At 46.6% G+C, this 21,771-nt stretch overlaps 1 pseudogene; it reads right to left on the reverse strand.

The window, feature by feature from the left end:
- LOC120919507 overlaps window positions 1–21,771 on the reverse strand; it is a 334,252-nt pseudogene that overhangs the window by 58,828 nt on the left and 253,653 nt on the right.

Consider the following 21,771-nt stretch of genomic DNA (forward strand, 5'->3'; position numbering starts at 1 on the left):
GCAACCACCCGACTGGATCTTGAAATGGGATAGGGGGGGAGGGAGGGTCCTCACAAGAGGGGGGGGGGTGTTCGTGGGGAAGGGGAGGGGTCCGGAGTGGATACCAAAAAGCCCTCCTCCAACGAGAGGGGGTGGGAAAACCGATTATATGGGGGGATCTATGTCCCACCACCTACCTAGAGTGGAACACACAATCGGTAGGTTGCGGCCGCACGGGGCACCCACACCCAGGGGTAGGTCCAGGCACCACCGCGCGGTACTGTCCGGGGGTCGGCCGAGTCTCAGCCAGAAAACGTCTGCCAAGGGTGAACAAAAATAACAAGTGACTCCTAGGGAGAACCTGAGCCCGTGTTGCCACCCCAGAGCGGTCAACCTTGCGTTGTCACAAGGGGTGAGATCCCAAGGGCACCTAGCTGAGGGCGGGCGTGGTGGCACGGTTGAAACATGGGCCTATTCCGTTGCCATAGGGGGTCTGCTATTGGTGATACCGTACGGTCTCGGGTCCCAGCAACATGGCCCGCCATAGAGCGTGTCGTCCCCCCCCCCCCCCGCGGCCGAGCCGTCACCGAAGCGTCGGAGCCGAGCCGCCCGCGGGGGGACGGCGAGAGAGAGACACCCGCACCCCCATCCCGCCCCCAGCGAAACCTCCCAATCCCAAGAGCACGGTAAATCGTCCACTAGTACATATGTATGCCCATTAACCGGGCTGCAGTCCGCTCACTTTTAGTCTAGATGAAGGACTGGGTAGCGGGAGCACTGGTCAACGAGAGCATACTTATCCAAAGTCCGGATTGCGATCAGCTATGTCCGCTCCAACATCTGGTGTTGTAGGGGTGAGACGGTCTTTGGTGGTAGTCTGCGTGCGAGGCGGAGCGGGGGCCCGTCGGTGCTAAGAAGTCCGGATGGTGGAGCGCTCGGGTCTCGAGTTGTTTGCCTGTCCGCGGCCCCGCGAAAGTGACACTGTCTGCCATGTAGGGGGAGTTTCCCCGGGCGGGGACAATGTTCCGACTCGCCGTGGGTCCTGCGCAGTGTATCTGTAGGCCTCACACTAGGAGCGGGAGTAGAGGAAAAGCAGCACAGTCGTCATCATCGGTCCAGGCGACGAGAGGCGATCCGGAACGGGCATCCAGGGCTGGGGCTCCGGTGTCGAGGCCTCGGGTCCATCGGAAGCTATGTCTCCCCGGAAGTGACGCGGTCAGGGTGCGCCGGAAGAGGACGGTGCACATTCCCAGAGGACCGGTGGTGGAGGCGGGCGCAGGGCATCATGGGGGATGTAGTGCGGAGGCCGGCCACGTCACAAGGTGTCCATAGAGCTGCAGGGGGAAAGCTAGCTCGTGATGTCACACTCCGGAGGCGTGGAGGCCGTTGGCGTAAATTGCTGGGCGTGGCAACAGTCAGAGCGGGAAACCGCGTAGTCTAGCAGCCTCTGTGAGGTACAGGGAGTTTAGGCACAGTCTCCACAAGCAAAGTTTAACAGTTAATAAGCACCCAACGTTGCCACTTAACATGCCAACAACATAGTGGGTAACAGTTTCTGTGTGCAGGTATCTGGGCGGTCAACGGTCTCTTCGGGCTCTTCGTGACCCCGGTGAGGATAGTGGCCCTCGGTCCCCCCTGGGCCCCGGAGCTGCCGTCGAGTTGCGGGAGCCGGAGTGAGATCTTCTCCTACGGTGTCCCGTCGGTTGCGTTTCCATGCTGTCAGCCTGAGGTCCGTTCCAGCGGCCCACTGAACGGCGGTATATAGCATACCATTCAGGGACCGCGACGGGCTGTATGCCTAGGGCTTCAAAAAAGTGCGGGAGGTCCTCAGGAACCTTCAGCTGAACGGTGCGGCCCTGGTGAGAGGCCGAGAGGCAGAAAGGGAACTTCCATTTGTATGGTATGTTTTCCGATCTCAGGACCTCAAGCAGGGGCCTGAGGTCCCTGCGGTGTTTCAAGGTGATCCCCGAGAGGTCCTGGAACAATTGGATCGGGGCTCCTCCGTGCTGAAGACGCTGTCCCCTGGCCCGCCTCAGGATCTCCTCCTTCAAGCCGTAGTCGGTGAGGCAGCATATAATGTCCCTGGGGGGGTCCGTGTCTCTGCCTCTAGGGCGCAGTGCCCTATGGATCCTCTCCATGGTGATCTGCGTGTCCAGTGGTCTCTGGAGGATTGAGTTGAAGATGTTTGTCACTTCGGGCCGGATCCGGTCGCTCTCCACAGTCTCCGGGAGGCCCCGCACACGCAGATTGTGGCGTCTTCCCCTGTTCTCAAGGTCCTCCAAATGGCGGTTGACCTCTCGCAGCTGCAGTGTGTGGTCATCTATTTTCCTCGTTGAGCGCTGGTGGACCAGGTCGTGGTCCTCCAGGGTGGTCTCCACTGCTTGCACTCTCCCGTCCAGCGCTTTAAATTCCAGGCGCAGGTCGGCGATGGCCGCCGCGAGCGCCTCTTTGATGTCCGTCGCCACCGCCCTCAGATCCGTGATGGTGATCGGCTGTGACGCCAGTACCGGGGTCGGAGCGGGGTCCGGTCCTCCAAGAGCTCCCGGGGGGGGGAGCGTGTGGAGTTGCTGAGAGGACGATCTCCGGTCCCTGCGATGAGGCCTGTGAACGGCTTCCTCGCGCTCCCTGGCGGGAAGCCGCCATGTTCCCGCGGCCGGTCCGGAACATCTCCGGGATATTGTGCTCAGGAGCATCATTGTGTTCCCGGGGGGAACGGGACCGGGAGGCGGAGGATTGCCTCGATGCTGTGCCCATGTTTCTGGTGAGGAAAAGCGGGTGAAATGTGCCGCTAGAACTGATAAGGGCTCTGAGGTGGCAGGAGCTCTGTGATCAGGCAGCCATCTTCCAGCTCGGCTCAGCCACGCCCCCTCCACATGTGTTAATTCATAGTTTTGATGCCTTCAGTGTGAATCTTTTGGTCTGTACTGTATATATATATATATATATATATACACATATATATTCCCTTATCGTGATACATCATTGATAGGTTCATCTCCATATCTACCCCCTGGGCCGCCGCGGTAGACCACGTTCTTTGGCTGTCTGGGCATCTGAGCGAACGGGACATCTGCTCCTAGGTAGGCGACACAGCTTCTAGTCCCCAATATGTACTACCATATATATTTGTTCCTGTCGGTAGGTTTACCTACACGAATTGGACTACATGTGTCTCATTTCATTTATGTTTTTGTGTTTGTATATCAACTTTCAGAATTTCTCCTGACGAAGCGATGTAATATTGCAAAACTAGTAGAGAGACTTCCTGTACCGTGACCCCTACGCTCACCTGGATTTTCCCTCCCCCTTGGGACTGCAATTTCAGTGATCCGATTGGTCGTCACGATATATGTATGGTTTTAATTGTTTTTGATGTTTGATGTTTTTATTTTATTTTTTGATACTATACCAATACATTTACCTATTTTTGATATATCTGCTCTTTCTGGGTTCATCTACTCATCCTGTACAGTAATAGTCCTCCCTGTGCTTTTCTTTCTGTGGGTTATTTTGGGTTCATGGGGTTCCCTGAGTTCTCTCGCTATCCTTCATGCAATAGAGACGGTAAATATTGGAAAGATCACCTGGTCAGACCATGCACCAATTTGTTTGGAAGTATAATCTTTTAGATACACAACTTCCTGGTCTCGCGATGTGGAAACTCAATGAAAGCCTCTTACAGGACCCTTCTGTGCTGGAAGAGGGCTGTAAAGAGGCAACATGGTATTTTCAGATCAATGACACTCTGGAATGTAATCCAGGAGTGATTTAAAAAGCCCACAAGACAGTGATACGGGGAGTGTTGATTAAGCACGGGGCTAGGATTAAAAGGGAGAGAGAAGCCAAGCTAACATCCTTAATGGCAGATATTCATCGTTTAGAGATGTTGCATAAACAAACCCCTACTTTAGTCATGGAACGAGATCTTTTGACGATGTGAAGACAGATTACAGAATTACTTTGATCTAAAGCTAAAAGAGCAATACAAGTAGAAATAAAACAAAGTTATGAATATGGAAATAAGTGTGGTAAACATCTTGCTAATTCTTTGAGGGAACAGCAATCAAGGACCTATGTCCCAATGATCAGGGGGACTAAAGGTGAAAAACATACGCTACCCAGAGAGATAGAGCAGAGGTTTGGGGATTTTTACTCAGCTTTGTACATTCGGATCCCCAAAATCAGACTGCGGTGGATGAGTATGTGTCATCTTCTAGATTGCCTAGTTTGGCCTCTATGATATGTGAGGAATTGAAAAAGACAATTACATTGGAGGAAGTTCAAGAAGCGGTGAATTCGGCAACAATGAGGAAGGCCCCCGGCCCAGATGGGTTCACTGCCCAATACTACAAGTTGTTTTTTTCTATTTTAGGACCTTATTTGGTCAAAATGTACAACAAATTGGGAGACTTATGCCTTGTACACACGATCGGAATTTCCGATGAAAAAAGTCAGACGGAATTTTTTCATCGGATATTCCGACCGTGTGTGGGCCCCATCTGACTTTTTTCCGTCAGAGTTTAGAAATAGAACAGGTTTTATTTTTTTCCGATGGAAAAAAATCCTATCGGAAATTCCGATCGTTTGTGTGGAACTCCAATGGAGAAAAAAAACATGCATGCTCAGAATCAAGTCGACGCATGCTCGGAAGCATTGAACTTCATTTTTCTCGGCTGGTCGTGTTTTACGTCACCGCGTTTTGGACGGTCGGAATTTGGTCTGACAGTGTGTATGCAATTCCAACGGAATTTTTTTTTGTTTACAGGGCATTAGGCTCATTCCAGATGGAATCTTTGAAAGCTTTAATTACAATTTTACCTAAAGAAGGCAAAGACGCATCACAATATGGGAGTTACAGACCGATATCTCTCTTAAATGTGGATTTGAAATTTTTCTCCAAGATCCTGGCGACGTGGTTACAACAGCACTTACCCTCCCTGGTCCATTTGGACCAGGTAGGGTTTGTTCAGACGCGGGAAGCATGGCACAACACGATCAGGGTGTTAAACCTAATTCATATAGCTAACACCTCCAAAACCCCATGTTTATTCCTGGGAACAGACGTGGAGAAAGTCTTTGATCGCAATAATTGGCAGTTCATGTTCGCAGTGCTAAGACAGATAGGATTCGGAAACAATATTATTAGATGGATTTCAAGTACCGTATATATGCCCAACCATCGTCTCAGGTAAAGGTAAATGGGATCTTGTCTCATCGTTACGAATGGAACCAGGAAGGCATGCCCACTGTCCCCAATATTATTTGTCTTATCTTTAGAACCCCTAATGTGTAGGATCCGATCAAATCTAGAGGTTTAACAGTGGGAGGTATACAGTATAAAACCTCTGCATACGCTGATGATTAATTGTTCTCATTGACAAATCCGATAGTATCTTTACCTAACCTCCTTCAAGAAATAGAGATATATGGCTCCTTATCGGATTTTAAGATTAATGTGTCAAAATCGGAAGCTATGGGAGTTGGGATCCCTAACGACATACTGAGAACGCTGAAGTTAAAGCGGAGGTTCACCCTAAAAACATGTATTTAACATTCCACTCAGCATAATTCCAACATTCACACTATGCCGTTTTTTTTTTTTTTGCTGTACATACCGTCTTATTGTTATTTTCCACCCGGCTTCCAGGTTCTCACTCCCGTGGGAGTAGGCATTCCTATGCAGAGGCTAGATGATTGACGCCTTGTGAAAAACTTCCCCCCCAGCTCATAAGGCGCGTCACCAGTAGCCAAACTGCTAGTCGGCTCTATACGGCGCTATATGAGAGCTGACTGCGCAGGCGCCCTATAGAGCTGGCAACTTTCGGAAAACTGGTGACGCGCCTTATGCGCCAGGGCGAAGTTTTTACAAGGCGTCAATCATCTAGCCTGCATAGGAACGCCTACTCCCGCGGGAGTGAAAACCCAGAAGCCAGGTGGAAAATAATAAGACGGTATGTACAGCAAAAAACAAAACAAAAAAAACCGGCATAGTGTAAATTTTATGCTGAATGGAATGTTAAATACATGTTTTTAGGGTGAACCTCCGCTTTAAGTTACAAATTTAAATGGTCAGACCAGGCCTTGAATTACCTGGGAACCTATATCCCGGTAATTCAATGCATACAATCTTAATTTCCCACCAATACTGCACAGAGTGCAAGTTCTTATGGAGGGATGGCAGAGAGGATTTCATTCTTGGTTTGGGAGGTGCAATATTATTAAAATTACCCATTGCCATACCCAAATACTATTTCAAACAGATACATTCTCTCCTTGTCAGATTCAAATAAACACCCAAGGATCAGTAGATCTCCGAAACAAAAAGGGGGGACTAGCAGTATCAGACTTGTACAAATATTATTAGGGGGCACTATTGAGCTGCCTGATTGATTGGAGTAGACATGGATACTGGAAGATATGGCCTGGACTGGAGCAGGCCTAGAGCAGTGCTCTACTGCAACAAGCCACTTGGTGTTACAAAGACCTCCCGAATATTATGAAGACACATCCGCTGATAATAATGTTGCGCTACATGTGAGCCAAATGGCAATGAACTGTGTGTACCCAATGGGGTATGACCATATAATATGACACAAAGAGTGTTAGGCAATAATTACCCAACAACAAGATGTGAAAATCAATCTACAAAGTGTACAATATAAACAAAACTATGATATAGTGTCCATAGAATATATAACAGTGAAGAGGTCATGAGATGATAGGAAACTTCTCAACGGAAATCTTCAAGTAAGTGATGGAATACATATGCGCTTACCGCAAAATGCATGGCCCGATGCGTTTCGATCCAATAGGACTTCTACAGGGGCATTAACCTGCTCCCCCATATTGCCATGTATATATACTAAAACATAAAGGGCCATGATCAATGGCCAACCAATCAAACAGGATTTTGTAAATGGAACGATGCGATTGGACAGAGCTCAGTCACATGATGTAACCAATGGTCCAATTTCCTGCTGACCGACCAATCACTGGAAAAGAACAAGTCTTTCCTGGCTCAAAATGAATCGAACCAGGAAGTAACCAACAACAGCACATGGCAAACAGCCCACCAAAAAGCCAGCAAAAATGCGGCCACTCTCTCATGTGACTGTCCCTACCCAATCACCATTGCTCCAGATGAACACATAAGTAATGAACTGTGTATCAAGTGTCCAATCTGTGGAGGAAAAACAGGGAGAGCGCCTAATTGGATCCCAATCAGATATACACTCCAATACCTGACATTGCGTACTGTGTTGCCACAGCAACTGGACGGTGGCAAATAGTACGCAAGTGCCACGATCACAGGACACAAATGACGTCACCAACGCGACGATCATGTGACCCAAATGACGTCACCAACGTGACGATCATGTGACCCAAAACAAAAACAGTGAGGACATCCGACTGAATGTAAATAAGACGTGTGTCCAAAACCCTGTATTGCGCACCACGTCACCCAAACAGCAGCCAATGGTGTATGGGCGTCACGATCACATGACGTCATCAGCACGGCGATCATATGACCAAAAAGTCACGCCCATCATGTCGGAACGACATGGGAGAAAGCAGCGCGGACAACATCACCTCTACAGCAGTCACGTAAAATGACGCTCCAACACTTACATAGATAGTGCCGATAAGCGTCATCTCACTTCCTGCTGTGTGCTCAAATGGCCATTCTCACCCACTGTCTCAAAAATAGGACAGTAAGCGAAACAAAAGCTACAGAGACCAGAGCAGATTCTATATATACCACAAGCATTGTAATATAAACTAACTCTAAAAATAAACCAATTAGGCATCTAAAACACAGAGACCTACATCAAAGCACTGTATATGTAAGGGGACCTTGAAAACTGCACAGTGCCACCCAGAGGTGTATAACTAGAATACAGCTGAATAAGCCAGCAATAGTGAAAAAAGACATGTACACTTAAAAATAAGGTCAGAACATGTCCTACATTTCCCCATCTATACATAAATCTAAAAATGGGGCAGGGTTGAAGCAACAATAAATGGAAAAAATATAATATAAAAATATAATATAACAATAAGATGAACAACTTTTTAGGCTGAATTGATAAAAAAGAGTTAACATCCCACTCAACGTTCATACCGAACAGCGTGTAGGTACGTAACTCAAAAACCCAATAGGTTTCCAAACGAGAGGGATTCCCCTCTCCAATGTGGAATGAACTGATCTATCACCAAAAATTGTGTCCCTGTAGGGTCACGGTTTTGACATTGCAAATAATGGCGAGGGACACTATGATTGATTTTACCCTTTTTGATCTTAGCAATATGTTCGTGAACACAGGTGGAAAAAGTCCTGATGAGGCGTCCTACATATTGTTGTTTACAAGGACATGTCAGGAGATATACAATATATTGACTAGGGCAACGTTTCTCAACCAGTGTGCCGTGGAGAGTCCCCTGGTGTGCCGCGGCAAAATGACCCCCAATATAGGCAGCTATCTGATAGCTGTGCGGGCCTCCCGACCGCGTCTTGCCAACCGAATACGTCATCGGTTGCTATGGGAGGGTCGGGCGCACGCACTGTTACGTGTGACGTGAGAGCCGCAGGTACAGGAGAAGACTCTGCCTGGTGCGCTTTTCCCTGAGGGGGAAGAAGAACGAGTGAGTAATAGAGGTGAAAGTATTTGTACCTGTCACTATGAATGAGAATAGTTTTATTGCAGGCATGGTGTGTATATATAAAAAAAAAAAAACTACATAACATTTGGCACTTTCACAGTGACTCACTTCATTGCAGGCATGATGATTTTTTTAATGTAATATATTTACATGGGCTATGTGGGTTATTATTAATAATGATAACTGTATACTTCAATACTGCAGTTTGGCCGCAGTGCAGGTGTAGCGCAGTGTACCTGTGGTTTTCATGTGGTTTCTCAGACTTATATTATGTCCCTCATTTTTGGTGTGCTTTCAGAAAATGTACCAAAAATGAATAGACATAATAGAAGTTTATGAGAAACCACATGAAAACCGCTACACCTGCGCTGCGGCCAAACTGCAGTATTGAAGTATACAGTTATCATTATCATCAATAATAACCCACATAACCCATCTATAATATATAAAATAAATATTAAATCACCATGTCTGCAATGGAATGAGTCAATGTAAAAGTGTAACAAGTGTTATGTAGGTTTTTTTTTTTTCACAAGAGCACAAAACTACAGATTTTTTAAATTGTTTGCCTGGGGTTATGGCTGAAGATATCAGCCATAACCTTGGTATTGTTTTTTTACAGACAGTGGCTGGCTTTCTCATGAAAATGTTCCGAGCGGCTCTTAAGCCACTGGAACGCTTTCAGAAGTGTCGGGAGAGGATGTCCCCCCCTCCCACCGTCTCGCTTGAGAAACGAAAAAAAAAAAAAAAAAACTTTTGCTTTTAAAAGGTAAAGGAGAGAGATGAGGTCTTTTTGACTCGGATCTCTCCATAAAGAGGACCTATCATGGTTATATGTATTACAATGGATGTTTACATCCCTTGTAATAGGAATAAAAGTGATATATTTAATTTTTTTAAAGGGACAGTGAAAAGAAAAAAAAAATTATAAATAAGACAACATTTTTTTTAAGCATTTCCCTACGCAAGTTGATGCGCAAGTCGCACACGCATATGTAAACAGTATTTGCATCACACATGTGAGGTATCAAAGGTTTGGTGTGCCTTGAGATTCTGACAGATTTTAAAGGGTGCCTTGGTTAAAAAAAGGTTGAAAAACACTGGACTAGCGCATGTAAAGTGACAGATGATTGAAAAGTATCACTTCTGCGTTTGCCAGTGATGTTATTCAAACATACATTACACTTGCGGCAAAGGGAAATATCTCTTGCAATCCTTAAAAAAATTAAACCTTTTTGGGTGTATCCATCACGTTGGGGGGCTATTTGGCCCTGAATTGATTGTGCCCCTCTGAAGATCACACCTGCCTTCTCAGGAAGTATGGGTCCCAAAAGCCTGTCGTTTTGAAGTACCCCCCAATGTTTCTTAAGGATCTCTTTGACCTGTCTCGATTGCACAGAATAAGTAGTAACTAGTAAGTAGTCTACTACCTCCCGAAGCTGCACAAAGACCCAGTCCACCCCCCTGGCCGGCCCATAGTCAGTGAGATCGACTCGGTCACAGCACGAATCGGAAAATATGTGGATTTCTATCTACAACCACTAGTGAGACAGGTGCCTTCTTATTTGAAGGACACTGGTGACACTATTAGATTGTTGGAATCTGTTGGAATTGATTTTATACGAGGAGGGCATGATTCTAGTGACGGCAGATGTTGACGCCTTATATACATGCATCCCGCATGATTTGGGCTTTGAGACAGTAGAATATTACTTGTCCCAGAGTACCACCCTTTCCTATATACAACGGAATTTTATCATGGACCTCCTCAGGTTTGCTGCACAACAATTATTTCTGGTTTTAGAACCAGTTCTATGTGCAAACCAGGGGAGTTGCCATGGGGGCTAAATTTGCCCCGAGTTTGGCAAATCTTTTTATGGCCAAATGGGAGGAGGATGTCGTCTATTACTATAAGAGACCTGAATTGGTTCTTTGGGCTCCTTATATAGATGACATCCTCCTCCCATGGAAGGGCAACCAGTAATCATTAGATGAGTTCTGGTCCTCACTTAATTCCAATGATAGAGACATACGCTTGAGCCATGAGGCTAGTCTCACCTCTGTGCACTTCTTGGATCTTGAAATTAAGGTAGTCAAACACCATTTGGAGTTCACTACTTTTTTCAAACCAACCGACCGGAATAGTTACATTCCAGTCGATAGTTGCCATCACGGCCAATGGCTTAAATCTGTGCCACGTAGCCAGTTTCTCCGTTTACGGAGAAACTGCACTATGGTGGAGGATTACATTGCGCAGTCCAGTATTCTGAAGACCTGTACACACGATCGGATATCTGATGGAATCTAATCCGATAGATTTTTTCATCGGATATCCGATGAAGCTGACTTTCATCAGTCTTGCCTACACACCATTGGTTAAAAATCCGATCGTGTCCAACGCGGTGACGTAAAAAAACACTACAACGTGTTGAGAAAAATTAAGTTCAATGCTTCCGAGCATGCGTCGACTTGATTCTGAGCATGCATGGATTTTTGACCGATGGACTTCCCCACAGACGATCGTTTTTTTTCTATCGTTTTTTTAACCATAGGAAAAATTTAAAACAGGCTCTATTTTTTTTCACAGATGGAAAAAAAACGATGGGGTCCATCGGTTCGTTTTCATTAGACAAACCGATCATGTGTACAGGGCTTTAAGGGGAGATTCCTTGAGAAAGGTTATGTCTGCTGACCTTGATAGTGAAATTGATTGAATCTTACGGATGGATCAAGATTCGCTGTTACAGGTACAACCTAAAAAGATAATGGACACCAAGTTTAGGTGGTCCTTTTTTACTACTTTGTGCAATCTAGACAGGTCAAAGAGATCCTTAAGAAACATTGGGGGGTACTTCAAAACGACAGGCTTTTGGGACCCATACTTCCTGAGAAGGCAGGTGTGATCTTCAGAGGGGCACGATCATTTCAGGGCCAAATAGCCCCCAACGTGATGGATCCACCCAAAAAGGTTTACATTTTTTCAGAATTTCAAGGGATATTTCCCTTGCCGCAAGTGTAATGTATGTTTGAATAACATCAGTGGCAAATGCAGAATTTTTCACTTCACGCACTTACCAAATGAAGCGTTTTACGACATGCGCTAGTCAATATATTGTATATCTCCTGACATGTCCTTGTAAACAACGATATGTAGGACGCACCATCAGGACTTTTTCCACCCATGTTAACGAACATATTGCTAAGATCAAAAAAGGTAAAATCAATCATAGCGTCCCTGGCCATTATTTGCAATGTCACAACCGTGACCCTACAGGGACACACTTTTTGGTGATAGATCAGTTCATTCCACATTGGAGAGGGGAATCCCGGGTATGGGGTGTCTCTCGTTTGGAAACCTATTGGATTCTTGAGTTACGTACCTACACGCTGTTCGGTATGAACGTTCAGCGAGTGGGACGTTAACTCTTATCAATTAATCCTAAAAAGTTGTCCATTTACCTTTGTTTCATCTTATTGTTATATTTATATTATATTTTTTCCATTTATTGTTGTTTCAACCCTGCCCCATTTTTAGATTTATGTATGGAGATGTAGGATAGATGTAGGATGTAGGGGAGATGTAGGATATGTTCTGGCCTTATTTTTAAGTGTACATGTCTTTTTTCACTATTGCTGGCTTATTCAGCTGTATTCTAGTTATACACCTCTGGGTGGCACTGTGCAGTTTTCTAGGTCTCCTTACATACAGTGCTTTGATGTAGGTCTCTGTGTTTTAGATGCCTGATTAGTTTATTTTTAGAGTTAGTTTATATTACAATGCTTGTGGTATATACAGAATCTGCTCTGGTCTCTGTAGCTTTTGTTTTGCTTACTGTCCTATTTTTGAGACAGTGGGCAAGAATGGCCATTTGAGCACACAGCAGGAAGTGAGATGACGCTTATCGGCACTATCTATGTTAGTGTTGGAGTGTCATTTTACGTGACGGCTGTAGAGGTGACGTCGTCCGCGCTGCTTTCTTCCATGTCGTTCCGACATGATGGGCATGACGTTTTGGTCATATGATCGCCGCGCTGACGACGTCATCCATGTCATGTGATCGCGACGCCCATACACCATTGACCAGTGATTGGTCCGTCAGCAGAAAATTGGACCTTGGTTACATCATGTGACTGAGCTCTGTCCAATCGCATCGTTCCATTTACAAAATCCTGTTTGGTTTGCCATTGATCATGGCCCTTTATATATACACATGGCAATATGGGGGAGCAGGTTAATGCCCCTGTGGACATCCTATTGGATCGAAATGCGTCGGGCTATGCATTTTGCTTCCCATATTGCTTTTATGATTCATGAATTGTGATCACTTTTATATTTTTTTATCACGTATATTGGTTTTTATTATTAAAACCTCTTTATGGCCTACACCATTGGAGCCCCCTATTTGGAAGATAAGCTTTTTTGAGTCCTCTCCAGTTGGTTTTTAGTACCCATGCCAGGGTCTTTACTTACCTGAACCGGATCGTATTTGGATGTCTGGAGGATGGTTATAATTGCCATACCCACGGTCTACTAGGATCTCCAGCATTAAAGTAGTTGGAGGCCGACGAACATCGAGCTTATCCGCACTTTCTTGGGCTGATGACATCTGATTGCCTATGAGGTAGACTCCACTCTCTTCTGGATTTCCGTTGACATCTTTGTGGGACACCCTAAAGCTCGATTGATCCGCTGTCGTATGACATTCGGATCCAACGGTTGCGGTAAGCACATATGTATTCCATCACTTACTTGAAGATTTACGTTGAGAAGTTTCCTATCATCTCATGACATCTTCACTGTTATATTTTCTATGGGCAATATATCATATTTTTGTTTATATTGTACATTTTGTAGATTGATTTTCACATCTTGTTGTTGGGTAATTATTGCCTGGGCCGCCATCAGGGGGGTACAGGCAGTACACCTGTAAGGGGCCCAGATGGCATCACCCTTTTTTTTTTTTTTTTTTTTAATTGTCAGCACCCAAAGCCCTCTCCCCGACCTCTAAGGGGCCCAGATGGCCTCCTTTTTTACTTATTTATTTTTTCATCAGCACCCAAAGCCCCCCCAACCTCTAAGGGGGCCCGGATGGCATCCCCTTTTTTTTGGCAGCACCCAAAGCCACCCCACCCCTAATTTACGGCGGCGCCCCCCCGCTTCTCAACATGCGAACCCCCCCCCCCTGTTCTCTGCTCCAGGGGGCCCATGCCTGAAGCTGTGTAAGGAGGTATCAGACAATTGTTGGCGCTGTGGGGAGGAGGAGGGGAATTAAGTACATATTTTTTTGGTCTTGCCCCAGAATAGAGAACTTCTGGAAAGAAGTTTGGAGAATCGCTCAAAAATTTAGTGACCAGGAGATTGCGGAGGACCAGTCCTTCTTCCTACTGCAGGATACTAAAATTCCAGGTAAATCATAATATAAGCAATCCATTGTATGCCATTTGTTGAACGCAGCCAACTCATGTATCCAAATTACTTGGAAGCAGATACAACCACCTTCGGTAGGAATGTGGCTTAAAAGAGTAGAACAGTTGAATCTCATGGAGGATCTGGTTTGGACATCTCGGAAAAAACGAGGGATATATCTGAAAACATGGTCTTTATGGAATCTTTTCATTAACACAGAAGAGGGAAGAACCCTTATAGATGTGAATCTTAATGATTGAAAAATAAAGAAGCTATTAGAGTCCAGGGAGGTGGAGTGGTAATCTGTAGGGGAGGAGAAGATGGGAGATGGGTTTCGTCCCTTCCCTACCCCCTTTTTAAAAAAAAAAATTGTGTGTGTGTATTTTTTGGTTTGATTTTGGTTGGTTTATAAATTTAGAGGTAAGAGAGAGCGTGACACTTTAGGAATACATAGGGAGAACCGCCCAGGATGGAGTCTGAGATGTATTTTGACTGGGGGTGGGAAGTGAACTTTGGTATGATGTAATAGGGGGAGATAGTTGATTTTGATAGTTGATTTTGATGAAGTTAGAGTTAAAACCTTAGGGCCAGATTCACGTAGAGCGGCGCATATTTAGATCGGCGCAACACATCTCTGTTACGTTACGCCGGCTCAATTTTGTGACGTAAGTACCGTATCCACAGAGTATTTGCGCCCAAATTTGCGCCAGCGTAACGTAAATTCCGAGGTGTAAGGCGGGGTAATTGAAAGTGGGAAGGAAGTGGGCGTGCTTCATTGAAATGAGCCGTGACCCCATGCAAATGAAGGGCCGGCTGGCATGCGCATGCGCAATGGTGCTGACTCTGTTCATAGCCTCTCTGAGCATGCGCAGAACTCGGCCCGGCGAAATCAGTGAGATAGGAACTAGGCCAAGCATACTTGGTGAGATACGCCCTGTGCTTAAATAGGCCCAGACAAACGCCCTTCCATTGCAAAAGTACATCCCTGTGTTTCCCTTCCTAAAGCGAGGTGCTTTTGTTCTGTTGTCTGTGGCTGTTTGTTGGTTTGTGTAGGAGTGTTGTAGCAAAGATTTTTTGGAGAGTGAGATAGGAGATTGTATTAGCCGTTTGTTTGTTCTGTTTGATTTTGGTGTCTGTGTGTGCTGTGTGTTTTTGTGTCTGTGTGTGCTGTGTGTTTTTGTGTCTGTGTGTGCCGTGTGTTTTTGTGTCTGTTTGGTGCTGACTGTTTGGTGGTGATATGGCACCAAAAAAGAAGAAGTTAAACTTCTGTGTCCAGGAGAAGCAAACAAGGAGAGACAAGGACCATCAGTGGGATCTCCAAAAAGATCAATGACCTCCTCCGCCTGGTCTGTGATAAGCTGGCCAAGCTTACAGGCCATTCCAGGGGGACCACCTTGCACCATGAGGCTGACTGAGGAGGAGTGGGCAGTGGCCCAGTGCTTCAACAGGCAAGTGGTGGGCCTGCCTGGCTTTGACTCCGAGGAGGCCGTGAGGACAGGTACGTTTTTTTTTTCCCATCTGGCGAGTAGCATATGTGGGGGGGGGGAGGGAATATGTGCCAAGTGTGTGGATCCTCCAACCTGTGTATGTTTTGTGTCATCCACAGATGGCCAGGAGGGTGCTGGGCCATCAGGCCAGTCTGCACCACACCAAACCCCGGACATCAGGCTGCTGAAGTTCCCCAGGCAAGGCTGGAGTCCTCAGGGGAGGAGAGTGGCCACAACTCACCTCATGAGGAGGATGAGTGGGAGGAGGTTGAGGAGGATCAGGTTGACATAGCCAGTGAGATACTTCTTCTTTTGGAGGAGTCTCCCCCTGGGGCTGGCAGCAGTCAGGCCACCATCAGGGGTAGCCCCTCCCACTCCTCCCCCAACAGGGCTCCTCCTCCAGGGGGCTCCCCTCCTCCCAGGCCACAAGCCTCATCTGGAAGCAGTCAGGCCACCATCAGGGGTAGCCCCTCCCACTCCTCCCCCAACAGGGCTCCCCCCCAGGGGCCTCCCCTCCTCCCAGGCCACAAGCCTCATCTGGAGGCAGGAAGGCCACCCAGAAGACCAGGGGGTGGCCGACTTTCTGCCGGCCAATCTGCGGAGGGACCAGGCCCTTCAGACCCGCCATCTGGGTGAGGTCACCCAGACTTTAACACAGATGGAGGACAGCCTGTCCTCTATTAAGGACTCAGTGACTGAAGTGAGCTGCAACTCCTTGGCGTTCATCAACTGTTTTAATGAACTGCAGACTGCAACAGCAGGCGTGGGTCAGGAGGTGCATGCCTTGACCCAGGCTGTCGAGGACAATACCCAGGCTGTCCAGGCCAATATGGCAGCCCCCCCTTTTTTTTTATAAATGTTTCTTTTTTATATATATTTTTTTTATTAAAGGGCCCAGAGGTCCCGGATGGCAACCCCCTTTTTTTGTAATTTATTTTTATTAAAAAAAAATATTAAAGGGCCCAGAGGTCCCCAGGGCCCCAGATGGCAACCCCCTTTTTAAAATATATTTTTTATATATATTTTTTATTTATTTTTTTCTTTTTATTAAAGGGCCCAGAGGTCCCCAGGGCCCCGGATGGCTACACCCCCTTTTTTTATATATATATTTCTTTTTTGTAAAGGGCCCCCCGCTTCTAAATTCGCTGCAGCCCCCCCTGCTTCTCAATTTCAGGCGGCAGCACCCCCCCATCCCGGTTCTCTGCTCCAGGGGGCCCATGCCTGAAGCTGTGTAAGTGGCCCCATAATTCCTGATGGCGGCCCTGCCTCCCGTTAAGCCCCTGTGCTGCCCACAAATCAGGCTGAAAATCATCAGCGGCACGCAGCCAGTGACAGTACTGCTTCCCTTCCCAGTGTTTTAAAATGTACAGCACCCCTGGCTTCCCTTTAGACGTGCACTTCTCCCTTCCTGCCACTGGGTGCTGCTTGTATATAAAAGTGAATTAGAATGTGATTTTATAACATCCCCAGTTTGCTCTTCCCAAGGCTGACGTCTTCATGTCCTGCTCCTCAAGGTATGTCACGGTTTGCTAATCTATATTGTAAATAGAAGTTTTCTGTAGAGTGTGCCCAAAGTCTTTATAATATTTGATGATTCACTGCAGGTCTGGTCAGTGTTTTAAAAAGTTCCTCTATTTTACACATGGCATGGCACCGTCTGTCCATTCTGCTTTAGCACCATGGGACCCCATGCCATGCCATGTGTAAAATAGAGGAACTCTTTAAATCAAAGACCAGACCTGCAGTCCAGGCTGAGTAAAGCCTCAGAGCACATGACATTACTGTCTGTATTTAACTGCTTGATGGGCTTATTTTGGGAATGGCTGGTTCACAAGTATGTGTTTTGGCAGCCCACATTTGCGCAGGCACAGCAGCCCATTCATTTGAATGGCCCGCCATGCCTGCGTTTCCTGCAAATAAAAGCGCATGCCTCATGTAATAGGCTGTGCACACGGCACGCCTATGCCCATCAAGCACTGAAATACAGCACTGTCTGTCCATTCTGCTGTCTGCTGTGACTTATCTGCAGTTCCCGCACTGTCAAACTTGCTGCATTTTTAGACGTTTAGGTCACGCTTTTAAAAACACAGTGCGTTTGTGTGTGCAAGAACTGCAGGTAAGTAGCATGGTGCAAAAGCAGAATGGATTTCAAGGCAATTGTATTTTTAAAATGCTGAATGCACCTTTTTTCTGCAGGAAATAAAGGCATGGCAGCCCATTCAAATCAATGGGCTGCTGTACCTGCACAAATGAGGACCGCCAAAACATACATGTGAACCAGCCAGGCCCAAAATGAGCTGGAGGGGGGCCCAAAAAAAATGTTTGCCCTGGGCCCAAACCATATTAAAGACGGCCCTGCCCCCACGGTGCGTGGGAATCTGGCAATTCTGTAGAAATCTGTCATTGTCTTCATCCGCAGGTCCTCCTGGGTGGGTTTGATGATTTGGTTGGCCATGCGTCTGAGGATTGCAGGGACAACCTGGTGCACACATCTGCTAATGGAGGATTGTGCCATCCCAGCCACCACTCCACTTGTGCGCTGAAAAGAGCCAGTGGCAAGGAAATGGAGTGTTGCTATGACCTTGACCAGTGGCTCCAGTGCATGTGAGTGGTGTGTTAGGCTGGTGATGTCATCCTGCAGGGTTCTGGTTAATTCCATGATGGCTTCAGGGCTGAATCTGAAGGTGCGATACACCTCAGAAGCAGGCATGCCAAAGACATCTAGGAGTGTGCGGTATATCCTCTCCTGTGCCCTCCTCCTCCGTTCCCTCCTCCTTCTGCGTGCCTCTAAAGTCACTAGTATAGCTATGAGCATGGATGCCCCTGGCATGTTGGCATACAGATCGTTGTCCTGCAGGTGTGTGTGCTCAGCACGTCCCTAATGGTGTTGCTTTAGCTGACCTGTACACGTCTGGTGCAAAGTTAAGCCTGTTTTTATAAGGTGTAACTTTAGACCGGACATTCAGCTGATGCGCACAGGGCGTAGCCTGCGCCGCACAAACGTACTTTTGTGGATCGCCGTAATTCCCTCATTTGCATATTTTAATAGCAAAACAATGGTGCGTCTAGCGTATTTTGCGCCCCAAAATGCACCGGTGTAATCGTTTTACGTTGGTCGGAAAAAAATGGTTTTCAGGCGTATCTCGTTTTGAGGATACGGCGCAGAGATACGCACATCGCATTTTTACAAGTACGCCGCGCATCTCTAGATACGCCGGCGTAAGTGCTTTGTGAATCTGGCCCTTAGTCCCTGGAAGAAAACAAATTCACCTGTGCATTCGATTAGTAGATAAATATGTATCATAGGTTGCATTTGATGTGGTAAAGTGTAAATAAGCCTTCTATTACTCTTTTCTTTGAAATAAAAAAATAAAAATGTGAAAAACCAGTCCTATCAGGTTGTGGGGGCGGAGTCACAACCCACCATTGTTAGCTGCCATGAAGATGCACCAGGAAAACAAACTGCTGAGACATCTGGGAGGCTAAATTTTCAAAAGGGATTTAGAAAATCATCAGTCTGTGTACTGCCAGAATCATTATCAGTGTGCACCTAAAAAGCTTTGTAGTCATTGGGGCAGATCCACAGAGAGAGTACGCCGGCGTATTTACCGATACGCCGGCGTACTTTCAAATTTCCCGCGTCGTATCTTTGTTTTGAATCCTCAAAACAAGATACGATGGCATCTGGGTTAGATCCGACAGGCGTACGGCTTCGTACGCCTTCGGATCCAAGATGCAATTTTTCGGCGTCCGCTGGGTGGCGGTCACGTCGTTTTCCGCGTCGAGTATGAAAATTTGCTTTTTCCGACGATCCACGAACGTACGCGCGGCCGTCGCATTATTTTAAATACGTCGTCTCTAGTCGGCTTTTTCCAGTGTACAGTTAAAGCTGCTGTTTCGTGGCGTATAGTTAGACTTGCTATGTTAAGTATGGCCGTCGTTCCCGCATTTAAATTTGATTTTTTTTTTTCATTTGCGTAAGTCGTCCGCGAATTGGGCTGGATGTAATTTACGTCCACGTCACAAAAAATGACGTCCTTGCGACGTCATTTAGCGCAATGCACGGCGGGAAATTTAGGGACGGCGCATGCGCAGTTCGTTCGCCGCGGGGTCGCGCTTCATTTAAATGAAACACGCCCCCCTACTCGCCGATTTGAATTAGGCGCCGTTACACCGCGAGAGATACACTACGCCGCAACTTACGGCGCAAATTCTTTGTGGATTCAAAGCTGCCACAAGTAAGTTACAGCGGCGTAGCGTATCTCACATACGCTGCGCCCATCTAATTGTATGTGGATCTGCCCCATTAAGTTTCTGTAGGTGTAAGGTAAACACTTTCCAAAATAAACATACAGGGCCAGATTCTCAGTCAGCGGCGTATCTTTGCCCGGGCGTAACGTATCCGATTTACGTTATGCCTCCGCAACTTAGACGGGCAAGTGCTGTATTCTCAAAGCACTTGCTCCGTAAGTTGCGGCGTAGCGTAAATCGGCCGGCGTAAGCCCGCCTAATTCAAATTTGGATCAGGGGGGCGTGTTTTATGTAAAACTACTGTGACCCGACGTGATTGACGTTTTTGCGGAGTGTGCATTGCTCCAAAGTACGCCGCAAGGACGTCATTGGTTTCAACGTGAACGTAAATGACGTCCAGCCCCATTCACGGACGACTTACGCAAACTACGTAACTTTTTCGAATTTCGACGCGGGAACGACGGCCATACTTAACATTGGTACGCCGCACTTATGCCTCATATAGCAGGGGCAACTATACGCCGGGAAAAGCCTAACGTAAACGTCGTAACTTTACTGCGTCGGCCACGCGTACGTTCGGGAATTCGCATATCTAGCTAATTTGCATACTCAACGCGGAATTCGACGGAAGCGCCACCTAGCGGTCCAAAAAAAATGCAGTTAAGATCCGACGGCGTAAGAGACTTACGCTTGTCGAATCTAATGGATATCTATGCGTAACTGGTTCTAAGAATCAGGCGCATAGATACGACGGGTCGGATTAGGACTTACGACGGCGTACATGGCGCTGCGCCGTCATAAGTCCTTTCAGAATCTGGCCCACAGACTTTTTCAGTGAAGCAATGCACAATGCAGCCAGCTTTCAGTCTCTGTCACATAATCTTCATCCCACATGGAATAAATACTTACATTTTTGAAGTGAAGCAGTAAAGCAGGATTCATCTGGCATATTTCTGACCATCTGCATGGAAGGCAGACATATTAGTAGGTCGTGAATATTTGGACCACAATAGGACATTTTCTAGGTTTACTGTAATCTACAGACTGATGAACATGGGAAGCTTTTATCAGATAAGTGGAAGTTGGTGAAGTTTGAGGAGACTTTTTTGAAAACCTCAGGTTGACTTGGTATCACTGACAGCTCATATCTCTTGGAGATTGGGGGTATGTTAGATTTACGTATTTATGTATTTGTTTTATATTATGGCAAATTCATCAATGGAACATAATGCCACCACCAAAATGTTTTCCTTGGGTGGAGCTAGAAATTCTAATAGAAATATGCAATGCCAACAGAATGATTAAACTAGACATCAGCCATGCAAAAAATAATTATTATTGGGCAGCTTCAAGTGGGCATAGTCATGTCCAATGCAGTATTGATTCTTCCGTTTTGCACATTAATAACATAATTATGGTAGAGGATAACAGTACAGATACAATTATAAATAATAAGGGGAACTAATGCACAAACCACACTACCAGAAAAATACTAAAGGGTCTATGAAACAAATCAATAAAAATTAACTAAGCAGCAGCCACAACTAAATAGTGTTCGCACACTGAGGCCTCGTACAGACGAGCGGACAGTCCGATGAAAACGGTCCGCTGGACCGTTTTCATCGGACATGTCCGCTGGGAGATTTCGGTCTGATGGCTGTACACACCATCAAACCGAAATCCGCGCGGACAGAGAACGCGGTGACGTAGACGACACCGACGTTCTCTATAGCGCGAGTTCAATGCTTCCACGCATGCGTCGAATCAATTCGACGCATGCGCAGGATTTCTGTCCGCTGGTTAGACGTACTAACCAGCGGACATGTCCGCCGCACAGCTTCCCAGCGGACATGTTTCTCAGGCCCCATACTCACGAGCAAACATGTCTGCTGAAACTGGCCCGCAGGCCAGTTTCAGCAGACATGTTTGGTCGTGTGTGGGCGCGAGCGGGCCGAATTCCAGCAAACATTTGCCCGCCGGGCCTTT

This window comes from Rana temporaria, chromosome 12 (assembly GCF_905171775.1).
Source record: "Rana temporaria chromosome 12, aRanTem1.1, whole genome shotgun sequence".
NCBI lineage: Eukaryota > Metazoa > Chordata > Amphibia > Anura > Ranidae > Rana > Rana temporaria.